The sequence below is a fragment of the Pogoniulus pusillus genome, chromosome 29 (genome assembly GCF_015220805.1).
Source record: "Pogoniulus pusillus isolate bPogPus1 chromosome 29, bPogPus1.pri, whole genome shotgun sequence".
Taxonomy (NCBI): Eukaryota; Metazoa; Chordata; class Aves; order Piciformes; family Lybiidae; genus Pogoniulus; species Pogoniulus pusillus.
Window position 1 is genome coordinate 10546739 of NC_087292.1, and position 11431 is coordinate 10558169.

At 42.4% G+C, this 11431-nt stretch overlaps 1 long non-coding RNA gene across 1 annotated transcript in view; it reads left to right on the plus strand.

Annotated features, from left to right (window-relative positions):
- LOC135188106 (uncharacterized) overlaps positions 1–11230 on the plus strand; it is a 211518-nt gene extending 200288 nt beyond the window's left edge. Inside the window, exons 4-5 of the long non-coding RNA XR_010307564.1 lie at positions 263–358; positions 11136–11230. This is a non-coding gene — a long non-coding RNA (uncharacterized LOC135188106). The remainder of the gene's footprint in view (positions 1–262; positions 359–11135) is intronic.
- The last annotated feature ends 201 nt before the right edge of the window (positions 11231–11431 follow it).

Sequence of the window (11431 nt, forward strand, 5' to 3'; positions counted from 1 at the left end):
CTCTAGCCCAGGCAAGTAGTAAAAAAATGCTGGAGAGTAGCAAATTTATCATCAGCTGCACATGGTGACAGAGCTGCACGATAAAAATTGTGTTTGATTATATATGCATCTAGCAAATAGATCCTAAGATTTCTCTGCTGAAACTCCTGGGGTTTATCCCTGCATCCAGCTGAGATTCTTCCTCGCGTTTCTTCTTTTCCTTAACTTTGTCTCTCTTTTGGAGGAGTTTCTAAAAGTTAAGGTGTTTCTTCTCACATTCTAGGTACATATTAAATGTGTCTACCAGAATGTCATGGTGGCCTGTTCCTCCTTCCTGTGGGCCTGATCCAGTATGGACTCGACTCATGTAGCTTGAGATGTGAGTATCCCACTGAGTTTATTGCAGCCACACAAATCCCTGAGTTTGTCCACATAATTGCTATGCTGGCTTCATGCCAGGAAAAGCTACCCATGTACTACTAGCAAGCAGGGGGGAAAAAAGGTTGTTGCTGGTCTCTGGAAATCCTGTTGTTTTGTTAAGTGGAGACCTAGTTTTAGGAGGGACATCTCGTGTTTCATGTTGTTTCTCTAGGTCAGTAAATTGTATTTGGATTTCCCTGGTGACAAGAGAGCAGCACTGAATGGGCCTCTTCAGTGCTGCAAATAACTGTGGCAGCAAGGACAGGATTATTTATTCACCATGACCTGGCATGTGTGTGGCCTATGACATTTCTGCTTTGATATGATGAAATTGTGTTAATAGATTTCTGTTAAGTAGATGGCTAAAATCCTTTTGAATTTTAGTTTGGAAAGAGGGGGGAAAGAATTGAAACCATTTAATGCATCTGCTCGTTGATTTTCAATGTTAAAAGTCAGTCAAGTCCCTGGAGCTGAAATTGAAATTCACATTTTCCCTACAGACCATCCACAGAAACCCAAAGTGAGTTTAAAATCCCCCAATTAGCAATGATTCTGTAATATGATTGCACACCCAGATACTGTAATAATGCATTCTGCACATTGTGTGGAGAAAGTGACTGAGGGGCTGCTAGGGAGGAGATCTTAACAAATGTGCCCATAGATGCAAACCAGGAGCGGGATGGAGCCTGCAGTAGGTTCCACCATTCCTTCCTTCTGGTGCCCTGCCAGGCTCACCAGACCTAACCTCAGTTAGGATTTTGCTCCCTCAAAATAGGTGTGTGTGTGTGGGTTTAGTTTCTTTGCTCTCTGGATCCTTCAAGCTACCTGGGGAAAACAAGACAGAAGTGTTGTAGATTTGAAGGGCACAAGCTGCCAGCATTGGAGGGAGTTTGCTAGGGAGCGCAGTAGTGTCATATGCTGCAATACCATGGTATCAAGGGGATAATAAGAGAAGGGGCAAAGGCCTGATACAAGCCAACCCAAATCCAATCTGAATCCATTTATTGCACCCCAAGCATGGGCTTATGTCCATTTTTATCAGAAAGCTACATAATAGGGTTACAACATCACGTTAGATTCTGATTGGCCATACACACCTGCGTCAGAACTATGTTAGGACTACACACCAGTGGGCAGACATTCTGCATATTCTCTCAACAACATGTATGTTGTGTCTGGCAATTCTAAGTGAGCAAAGTGAAAACCACAGACTCCAGGCTCACACCTGTTCACATTTGCTACACCATTCTCTTCCACTTTAACTCAGCACTTACTGAACTCTCTCCTGTCCATGGCTGGACAATAGCTGCACCACAGTCACACAATTCTATGCAATCACTGCATTCAATATTACTATATCCAGTGCAGTTCAGCCTAGCTCAAGGCCTGTACCAGAGGCAGCTAGAGGATGCTTTCAAGCTCTGTCTTTGCAAAGTGACTGTAGACCATAGCCAAACAAAACTTCCAATTTGTTCTTGACACGTTGCAAACCTCTTTGGAGGCAGTAGTGTCAATCACAGAGCGAACTCTGCGATGAGACCATCACTACCCTACATCTCCTCGGGAAAATGAAGGAAAGCATTTTAATTAATTGCCAGGAACACATCATCACATTCCATCAAATTACAGTCCTAGAATATTGTTCTCAGTGGGACCTGCCTTTCCTAAATGAAAAGCTAAACCATTTACTAAAAAGCTGTCATCGTGGTTGTTTAGTTGCCTAATTGCTGCTTCTTTAGTATGTTCTCACACTGTTACAAGCCACTTTGGCAAACTAAATTAGGAAGTATATATTACAAAGAGCCAGTGATTTTAAGAACACGGTTCTAATTACTCTCTCTCGTTTTCCCAGTATCAAACACCATAATTGTTACGGGCTTAGGTTTCCTGCAGAGCAGCCTAGGGGCAAACCTTGTGCATTCCTATTTGAGTATAACCTTCCCTCTGCCCAGTCTCATTATTATGCAAAAAGGTGCTGAGAATAACAAACTTTGTATTTTGCTTTCCTGAAACATCATCTATCAGGCTGTGTCCTTGGAGACCTGGGAATAGATGCAAAACCACTAACAAAGAAAAGGGACAGTTGTGTCTTTATCACTTTCTGGTTTTATCAGCTTAATATTAAAAACTTTTGGGGTGCAAAACATTGAAGTACCTATACATGTTGAGGGAACAAACTTTATTGGCTGACTCACAGAGGAAACTGAATTCAATTTTATTTTCCTACTTGCAACTCGTACCAGGAATGTTGGCACCTTTGGGTAAACGCTCTTCCTTGTTATGAAATAAATCTATATAAATTAATTAATAATGTAAAATTGACCTAAAAAGTGGCACTTCAGTTCCACATCAGGCCTCAGAACAAGACAATGGTCTAACATAAATGCTATCTAAATTTAGTTGGGATTTCCATCACTCTGTAATTTTTCTTCACCGTTTGTGCACCGCTGATGCATCCTTTTCCAGTTCAGCACTTGCAGCACTCATAAGGCCCCTGCTGTAGGTGCTGTGCCCTTATGTATTTTGACTGTACATTGTGTGATGTATCTGCAGCATGACTTTATTTTTGTTGTAGAGAAATCACCTCCAATTTCACTTTCTTCACCCTGTTCTTCCTGGTACATCTCCTCTTTACAGACTGCAACATCATACACTGGAGAGAAATTCATTATGTAGTCGAGGTTTTAGATCACACTTTGGTAAGGCAGATAATTGCAGTTATGGCAGAGAGGACTTTTTAAAATGTGCCTTTATGTTTGTTACTGAAATCTTAAGCTATCCTTGAATTTGCAGGAAAAATGTTTTGCCTTGTGGCAATTCAATTTACAGTAATTTATTATATGTTAGGAGATTTACATTGGCTAATTTCATAAAGTTTAATCACACTCAGCCTTTTTCAGACAGTATGAATAACATACAATTGAGAGACACAGTCCACAACCATTTCCAGTACTGTTCAAAGACAGGCAGAGTGGTGATTCCCAGCACCCAGCTGCAATATTCATTGACACTATAGGGAATCCATGGAAGTGCCAATTGTTGGCTTGGGGTTTTTGTCTTTTTTCACTGACATTTGGGGATTAGATTGGTTACATTCTTTGTTCACTGTATGCGTGACCCATAAAGATTTGCCTGCTCTCTGCTGCACAAATTGATGACCACAAATTAGCAAAGACGTGCTTCAATATAAGTGGAAGACCAGGATTCAGAGAGGCCACTTTTCAGTATTTAATTCAAGTTTCAGGGTTGGGAGCTTGTTGACTTGGTTTTATGGCACATGTGCATGTAAAGGAGAGATGGGAGGAGAAGCAGCACTCAGCTGGGCTCCTTCATGGTGCTGTTATGATATGTGCCTGTCTGAGTGCACAGACAGCAAGGGTTTATCATGACCCTCTTCTTCAAAAGTGATGCAGATCAATGCAAATGTGTTTCAGCCATTCCATTATGCCAGCATCTCAAAACCCAGGCATGATACATTTTGCAGAAATGGTGAGGATGTGATTTAGAGGTGAACCATAATTAAACATTTTGTAAAGAAATGATTAATAATAACGACAATCTTTCCTGTAAAGCCAAGCAGCTTTTTAGTGTTTCTAGCCCTACAACTTACATTCAAATAAATGAAGAACTTGGATAAATAAAAGAACTAATTTATGCTGAAGAATGTTCAGCTCTTCAGCTCTGCTTGCTCAAGCCCATGCACATGCATGCAAAGATGCTGATTTCTACTGGGTCTGTGTTAACCCTCTTTGATGTGTGCAAAATTTACAATAGTTCTAATTATAGCAAAAAAAAACCCTGTGTGTACCTTGAGCTCATTCACAACACATGATGCCTCTTGATGAGTCATAATGGAGTGGGTTCAAGAGAAAACCAGGGATAACAGTGTTGGGGGGACCAGAGCTTGTGAGGCAGACCTAGAGATACTGACAGGAAGAACTAGGGTGACTGCTCTGGCAAATTGTAGAGGTATTTAGGGCAAATCCTTCGGTGCCAGGCAAAGATCATTCTCCTATTCACAGACCAACTTGTTTTCTTTGTTGAAGTTTGGATACTAAGACATTTGGACTGTGAGCCTTCTGATGATGGATTCCTAGTCAGAGTAAAGATGAAGTGATCAGAGGTGCCCGAGAAATGAATGTGCTCATTTATCACAGAGCTCTCCAATTTATCACATGGCTAAACAACAAGCTGTGAGTGATGACATAGGTTTTATTAAGAATTATCTCTGGTAAATAAACTTTTGGGGATGGTCTACTATTGGAAATTGTCTACATCAAATGTAACAAAACTTCCAGTTCTGATGAACTCTCCTCCCCTGGGCAGTCTCTACTCCAAGATCTCATAGATCTGTTTTCCCTTTATTGCTGAACATGAAGGGTAAGGCAAGCCAAAGGCTCATGCAGCTGCAACTGCATTCAACACAAACACCCACTTGAAATGTACTGTCAGGGTAGATGTGCACTAACAGTGACACTGTTTCCTTTACCACGGAATGATTCTGGAGATGCCAATGAGCCAAAATATGTACTTTGTGCAGGTAGAAGAATCATTTAAACTTACTTCAGACTATACTTGTAGCAGTCTCAGGGTGAAACTGAGCTGATGCTGGAGCTTATGGTTGGGAGTGGTACATCACCTTATCCCTACTCTTGATACTGCCCATGTGAACCATAGTGGAAACAGTCAGCACAGTCTAGAAAATAACCTCTGATGTGATTTTAAAGTGGTTTTACACTGCTGTAGCAGTACCAAATGGCTTGGCTGAAGACTGAAATTTAGTCCCTTAGTATGCTGCTAATTTGGGAGCTATGAATTTTTATCCCTATTCCTGACTGGCAGGGCTACAGGTCCTTTCTTCCTAAATTCATTATTTTTGTTTTGATTTTAATGGGCTAACTCCTTATGCATGTCAATTCTTTTAACATCAGTAAAACAAATCTAATTTTACCTAAGCAGTTGAGGGTCTGACAGATCTGGTGACCTTTCATTACAATGTCACTTGCAACTAAGACTAATTTATTCACCATGGCTGAACTGATATTCAGATTAGATATATTATTCTCACGAGGCACTACAAATATACTACTTTACCCTTCACTGCTCACTCTCTGTCCAGCTTTTTGAAAGAATATTTTACATTTCATTGTTCACTAAGGTGACCCTGGTCTGGGTAATTTATTCCAAGCCAGTTAAGAACGCTAGTTTCTCTCCGAAGTGCAGATGCTCTAGCTCCATGCTGAGGATTTAGGGTATGATCTTACAATCCCTCAGCATTTGACTTCCTGCTGAGTTTGTTTAGCTGTGTGAAGGAAAAGTGTGATGTTGCTAATATAAGAATCCAGAGAGAGCAGAGGCAGGCAAAGGGAGTGGGCTGCAGCTTTGCAAGAAGCAGGCTCTCACAATGGATTTGAGGAGTTGTTATCACCCTTGAACTTATTACACAACTGTGTTTGAGATATAGTTACAGTGCTGCTCTGCTTGTAGACATCTGTCTTAGTATATCTATAGTTTCTTATGGGGGGAAAAGGAAAATAAAAAAGAGACATTCCTTCTTTCTTTCAATCAGTTTAGAGTAGAAGCAATAGTAATCTTTGATCCCTGATTTTACCTGTAGTTTTGTATTACTTCCACACTGCTTCCATTGGGCATGGTTCAGACATCAGCTATACCTCTGCCAGCAAATAGAGCAACTGTACTTTGGGTTGCGATTCCTAGATGGCCAAATACCTCTGGTATTTTGATCTAGTTATTCAGATCCAAACCTGTAGTGCTGCTGAAGGGAGATGGTAGCCAGGTGGGGGTTGGTCTCTTCTTCCAGGCAATCAGCAACAGAACAAGGGGACAGAGTCTCAAGTTGTGCCAGGGGAGGTCTAGGCTGGATGTTAGGAGGAAGTTGTTGCCAGAGAGAGTGATTGGCATTGGAATGGGCTGCCCAGGGAGGTGGTGGAGTCACCGTGCCTGGAGGTGTCCAAGAAAAGCCTGGATGAGGCACTTAGTGCCATGGTCTGGTTGATTGTCTAGGGCTGGGTGCTAGGTTGGACTGGATGAGCTTGGAGGTGTCTTCCAACTTGGTTGTTTCTATGGCCCTATGATTCTATACTGTATAGTGCTGCCAAGCAGCAAGAGCACTCACGTCAGCTTTAACTGCTCTCAGTGTGTCTTTTCTTGTAGATCTCTTTGCCCCTAACCTCGTGAGCCATGATTTGAGGTGTTCATTTTTGTTCATGTACGCTCCCAAAACAGAGTTGTCTCACACACTGCTACCTCCTGTATTTCTAAATGCCTCCATGAAAACCATACAGTCACAGCTTGCTGCAACTCCAGAGGTTGCAAAACTCTCAAAGATAAATATTTTCTTCCTTACTGTGTTATTTTCCCTTTATATTCTCACACAAACAAACTGCTCTGTGCTCTACTTACCTGTATTAATTTAAGAAATAAAAAAGATGAAAGAGGAGATAATGTAGGCCCTTCAGTTTGTGCTGATTATTGGGTTTGGATGCAAAAATACTTCAACATTTTCAAGCGCCTGAGTGAAATTGCTGAGCACTGTGAAGGAACTGATTTGGGCTTTTCATTGCCACTAAAAAAAGAAAGGCTTCTAGTGCACCACTGCTTATTTAACAACAAAGGAAGGTACATATTATTTGCAGTATCTTCTGGATGTCATAACAGAAGCCTCAGGTAGAATTCTTACACAGATATGTCCTGGCAAACACCTAGTGCACAGTGGTCCCCAGCTTGCAGAGTCTGTGACTTGGGCAGACCAAGGCACCAGGCTGCAAAGAGTAACTAGAGAGTGATTTTACACACACACAGAGTATCATCATCAGGGTTGGAAGAGACCTCACAGATCATCAAGTCCAACCCTCTACGAGACAGACAACTATCTAAACTCCTTAAACAGAAAATCATCTCTTCATGTTTTCTCTGGTTTGCACTGGAAATAATATGATAGTGTGCTTTGGTTTCTAGCTGGACATTAGATCTGCAAAATGTTTCCAGACTTTTCACAGTATCACAGTATTATCAAGGTTGGAAGAGACCTCACAGATCATCAAGTCCAACCCTTTACCACAGAGCTCAAGGCTAGACCATGGCACCAAGTGCCACGTCCAATCCTGCCTTGAACAAACCTTCAAACCTTCTGTCTCCTTGCTGGTAACTAAGAAGCTGTCATTTTATTCTGACTTCTAATGGCATTTTGTTCATTGAAACACATGATATGCAGCCTTTTTGCCTCTCATGAGCTAAACTGTTGTTTATTCCTTTAATCTTCCTCAAAGACAACTGTGATTTTGTTGTTATTCCTGGTGTTTCTTATCCTAGGCCCTATTTCTTCCCAAGCCAACTTTTGCAGCACATCTTTCAGACAAGCTGTGAAACCGTGGAAAATCAAGCATATTGCTTAAAGTAAAACCCTTCATCTTTTGATTGTTATTGTTGCCACGAAAGCATAGATGAAAGTTAGAAGCTTCATTGCCAGAAAACAGTTCTTTAGGGTTCCATCTAACAGTTTGCAGTGGCCTAGCAGAGATTATTGAGAAACAATTGCTTTCAAACATGTCACTGAATAGGAGTAAAATTACTTTGGCAAATATTGCCCTAAGAGTTCCAGGCCTGAGAGAAATGTCTCATTTCTAAAGAAACAAAAGGAGTAAGAGTGCTGTTACATCTACAAGATGTCACACAACGTGTGGCTTCAAACATCCATGCTAATGCTGTGGTTAACAAGTCTGCCCTGTTTCTAATCATTATCTACACTGCCAGAATTTAAAACTACCAATTACCAGGCAGAGAAATTATACAAGCAGCACTTTGTTGGTTTGGTTTATGCTAGTTTTAGAGCCCTAACCAGCACTTTCACAGTACTTTTTCTTCCCTCTTCCATCCTCTAATTAAAGAGTCACCTTCATGAGGTTTGGACTCAGTCCAATCAGTTAGGATTGGAAGGGACCACAAGGATCATCCAGTTCCAACCCCCCTGCCATGGGCAGGGACACCCTAGCCTCGATCAGGCTGGCTACAGCCTCATCCAGCCTGGCCTGAAACACCTCCAGGGATGAGGCCTCAACCACCTCCCTGGCAACCCATTCCAGGCTCTCACCACTCTCATGCTCAACAACTTCCTCCTCCCATACAGTCTGAATATCCCCACCTCCAGCTTTGCTCCATTGCCCCTGGTCCTGTCACTCCCTGATACCCTGAAAAGTCTTTCCCCAGCTTTTTTGTAGCTCCGTTCAGATCCTGGAAGGCCACAAGAAGGTCACCTGGGAGCCTCCTCTTCTCCAGACTGAACAGCCTCAACTCTTTCAGTCTCTCCTCATAGCACAGCTGCTGCAGCCCTCTGAGCATCCTTGTGGCCCTTCTCTGGGCACGCTCCAGCATCTCCACATCGCTCTTGTAACAGGGGCTCCAGAGCTGGATGCAGTACTCCAGCTGGGGTCTCATCAGAGCAGAGTAGAAGGGGAGAATCATCTCCCTCACCCTGCTGGCCACACTTCTTCTGATGCAGCCCAGGATCTGGTTGGTCCTCCAAGCTGCAAGTGCACACTGCTGACTCATGTTGAGCTTCTCATCCACCAGCACTCCCAAGTGTCTCTACTCAGGGCTGCTCTCCAGCCTGTATTTGTGCTTGGAATTGCCTCGACCCAAATGCAGGACACTGCACTTAGTCTTGTTGAACCTCATGAGGTTGGCTTGTGCCCACCTCTGCAGCCTATCCAGGTCCCTGTGGATGGCATCCCTTCCCTCCAGCCTGTCTGCTGCACCACACAGCTTGGTGTCATCAGCAAACTTGCTGAGTGCACTCGGTGCCAAAGCCCATGTCACTGACAAAGATGTTGAACAGGACTGGTCCCAGGATTGATCCCTGAGGGACTCCATGTGTCACTGCCTCCACTTGGACATGGAGCCATTGACAGCCACTCTTTGGGTGCAGCCTTCAAGCCAGTTCTTTATCCATCTCATGGTCCACCCATCAAACCCATGTGTCACCATCTTGGACACCAGGATGTGGTGTGGCACAGTGCCAAAGGCCTTGCTCAGGTCCAGGTCAATGACATCAGTTGCTCACCCCTCATCTATTAATGTTGTGACCTGTTCGTAGAAGGCCACCAGATTTGTCAGGCAGGATGTGCCCTTGGTGAAGCCACGCTGGTTGTACCACATCACCTCTTCACTATTCTCCTGTCTCAGTAGTGCCTTCAAGAGGGTCTGCTCCATTATATTACCAGGCACAGAGGTGAGACTGACTGGTCTGTAGTTCCTTGGCTCCTCTTTCCTGCCCTTGGGAGGATAGGAGTGGGAGTTATGTTTCCCCTTTTCCAGTCAATGGGGACTTCACCAGACTGCCACGACTTTTGGAATAGAATAGAGAGGGGTTTAGCAACTGCTAAAGTGGTGCTGTTGTACATCAGAATAGAGAATATTGACCTGGTTTATTTACACACCAATAATCTGAAGAGAATTCTGCCAATATGAAACAAACGTAAAAGAGATGAGGAAAAACAGACTCTCCAGTGCTCCGAGATGCATTCTGGAGAGAGAAAAAAGGGTTTAACAAAGACATCTGAAGTCTCTGCAGAGAATTGATAGCAGCAGCTAGTTAGAGCTTAATGTCAGCTCTGTGTACAGGCCAGCAAGATCAGTTTTCTTGCCGTTAGTGAAAAACGCCTGGCTGAGCAACCTACAAATAGTTTCTGAAGTTGGCCTTTTCTTGGCATGAATCATGTGGAATAAGAGGAGGTTAAAAACTCAACAGCAAAGGGTAGATTTATCCTTTTGCTTGATAGGTAATCATGCAAAAGATTCAGCTTGGTGTTCTTCTGAGGTAGTCTTCATTTCTATAGTGCTCTAAGGTGTTTATTGGCTTGGTCTCTTTAATTAAAGGAGATTAGATTGCTGCAAGACCTAGATCAGTTCTTTTGCCTGATTCAGAGGCAAAAACACAAGGAAAACTGTTTGCCTTTTTTTTTATTACCTTTTTTTTCAGCAGGCTTCAATTTATTTATCAATCCAGTATTCCAGAGCTCAGGCTGCTGGATGTCAAGATACGAGAATATCCAGTTGATTAACTGTTTTTCACTGATGTTAAAGGATTCAGCAGCATCAGAATTTTTTTACTGCTTTAATTTTTAATTTAGTTGTACCAATTAATTTTTATTATATTTGCCTCCTGTAGCAGACTTTGCTTTTCACCCTACAGGAAAAAGCTACCTTCTAACTAACAAGGGCCCATTTCTGCACTCCCTGAAATCAATTGGCATAATGTGCTGACCTTCCAAACTCTAAGCAGTGGTGTAATAAATCTGAAATCAAGACTCCCTATAGGAAGAACCCTTTCTGATTTATATTTCAGCTTGTTCTGGTACATCTGGAATGCTTAAGTGGCAACATATTTCACATGCTCCATTCTGTTCAGGCACAGAGCTGCAGATGGAATTGGCTTGGTTTCATGTAACAGAAAGTGATGCTATGAAAAGAAAAGACCATTTCTTGGATAAATTGGGATTGGAGACATGTTGGAATTTGTGACTCACCTACTAGGAACACACACTCATACCTTATATCCAGAGTATATCAGAGTAGTGTTCCCTACTGAAGGACCAATTTCTAGTCTTGTGCCAGATCCATTTTTTTCTTTTAGTAATATCTCTTTATGGTTCAATTGAAAGCACACAAAGACCAGAAGTGTGGAGCTCCCTAATACTGCAACTCTCATTTCTTCATAGAAAGGAGAGAGGAACTTGAGGATGGTTGTATTGGGTCTCTTTCTTTGGGGACAGCTCAGTCCATGCGGCAGCAAATAGTGATAGAGGACAAAATCTGACCTGTAAGTATTATTTGCATTAAAAGTGTAATTTTGTTAATTTTATGCAGTATTGCATCACTCCCACAAACATGATTTAGTGTGGAGGCCTGGCTTCACTAGCACCTTTTTTTTCCAGTGTGTTACTGAAGCCATTCAATATAAGTTTGCTCAGTGCCAACCAGAAGTAGCAAGTATCAAGTGTGAGCCTGCCTTGCA